Source organism: Triticum aestivum, chromosome 5D (genome assembly GCF_018294505.1).
Source record: "Triticum aestivum cultivar Chinese Spring chromosome 5D, IWGSC CS RefSeq v2.1, whole genome shotgun sequence".
Classification (NCBI taxonomy): domain Eukaryota; kingdom Viridiplantae; phylum Streptophyta; class Magnoliopsida; order Poales; family Poaceae; genus Triticum; species Triticum aestivum.
In genome coordinates this window covers 246,235,457-246,237,807 of record NC_057808.1, presented here as the reverse complement: position 1 = coordinate 246,237,807, position 2,351 = coordinate 246,235,457, and positions in this window count along the sequence as shown.

The following is a 2,351-nucleotide window of genomic DNA, read 5'->3' as shown; positions in this document are numbered from 1 at the left end:
GGGTGTGGGCGGCGGCGGCGGGCGAGGTGAGGGAGAGATAGAGGGGGGGCTATATATATAGGAGGGGGGTCCGAACTTGGGGAAGGGGGCGCCGGGCGGCGGCGTAGCCGGCCGGGACTTGGGCGGCGATCCCGTCTCCGGGACGGAGACGACGGGGCGGCGGTGCTGGGCCGTCGGCTAGGCCTTTGGCCCAGTCGGCGCGCGGGCGCAGTTTTTTTTTTAAAATAAGTTCCGCGGAAAATAATACGTAGAAAAATAAATAAAAATCATAAAAATATGAAATAAATTTTCCCCGTCTAGTTAGGAAATCTAGAATAGGGTGAACATTTTTTTAAATCAAAATAAATATTTTGAAAACATGCAATATTTTTAATGCAATAAAAGTTGCAAATAAAATCCAAATAAATTCCAAATAATGATTTTAACATTTTTCCTCCAGTATTTCAATTGTTTTGGAGAAGTCATATTTTCTCCTCTCGTTTATTTAAAATGAAATATTTTCCCGAAGAGAAAATAATTAAAACCAAAATCCTCGTCTTATTATTTGATAAAAATCAAATATGAAAACTTAAGAAAAATCCCCAACTTTCTCCGAGGGTCCTTGAGTTGCTTAGGATTTATCGAGGATTTGTCAAAATGCAATAAAACATGATATGCAATGATGATCTATGTATAACATTCCAAATTGAAAATTTGGGATGTTACAAACCTACCCCCCTTAAGATGAATCTCGCCCTCGAGATTCGGGTTGGCTAGAAAACAGGTGGGAGTGGTCTTTCCGTAGATCTTCCTCTCGCTCCCAGGTGGCTTCATCCTCCGTGTGGTGACTCCACTGAACTTTGCAAAACTTGATAACCTTGCTGCGGGTAACTCGGCTGGCATACTCGAGAATCTTAATTGGTTTCTCCTCATAGGTCAAATCACTTTCCAACTGTATCGCTTCCAGTGGCACAGTATCTCTCAGTGGTATCTCAGCCATCTCTGCGTGGCACTTCTTCAACTGCGAAACATGAAATACATCATGTACTCCAGACAATCCTTCGGGCAATTCCAACTTGTAGGCAACTTCTCCCATACGTTCCAACACTCTGTATGGTCTGATAAAACGGGGCGCTAACTTTCCCTTAACTCCAAAGTGCTTCACTCCTCGAAGGGGTGATACTCGAAGATACACTCTGTCTCCGACTTCGTGAACTGTCTCCTTTCGTTTAGAATCAGCATAACTCTTCTGTCTGGACTGGGCTACCTTGAGCCTATCGCGAATCATCCTCACTTTCTGTTCAGACTCCTTAATCAAATCTGGTCCAAACAACTGACGGTCTCCAACTTCGTCCCACAACAACGGTGTTCTACACCTCCTTCCGTACAAGGCTTCGAAAGGGGCCATCTTCAAACTGGTTTGGTAACTGTTGTTATATGAAAACTCCGCATATGGCAAATTGTCGTCCCAACTAGATCCATAATCTAGTGCACATGCTCTCAACATGTCCTCCAAAATCTGGTTGACTCTCTCGGTCTGTCCATCTGTCTGTGGGTGAAATGCTGTACTAAATTCCAGCCTGGTTCCCAATGTTTCATGTAACTGCTTCCAAAACTTCGAGGTAAATTGGGTTCCTCTGTCTGATACAATGGTCCTCGGAACTCCATGCAAACATACTATCCTGGTCATGTAAATCTTTGCCAACTTAGCACTAGTGTAAGTGGTCTTCACTGGAATAAAATGAGCCACTTTCGTCAAAACGGTCGACTACAACCCATATCGGGTCATAGCCTGAACGAGTCCTGGGTAATCCTGTGATAAAATCCATGCCTATTTTATCCCACTTCCATTCGGGTATCGGCAATGGCTGTAGCAATCCTGCTGGCTTCTGATGCTCTGCCTTCACTCTCTGACATACGTCACAAACTGCTACATACTCCGCAATATCCTTCTTCATTCCGGTCCACCAGAAAGTATTTTTCAAATCCAAATACATCTTGGTATTCCCTGGGTGAATCGAGTACGGTGAATCATGGGCTTCCTGCAAAATCAACTTCCTGATCTCCGGATCATTTGGCACATATACACGGTCCTCGAACCATAAGGTATCGTGCTCATCCTCACGAAATCCCTTGGCTTTTCCTTTGCTCATCTTCTCCTTTATCTCTTCAATCTCCTTGTCTGTCTTCTGAGCTTCTCTGATCCTTTCCATCAAGGTAGACTAAATCTCCAATGTCGCTAAATAGCCTCTTGGGACTATCTCCAAACATAGCTCGCGAAGGTCCTCGGCTAACTCCTGAGGTAACTCTCCTGTCATGAGGGTGTTGACATGACTCTTGCGGCTCAACGTGTCTGCTACTACGTTAGCCTT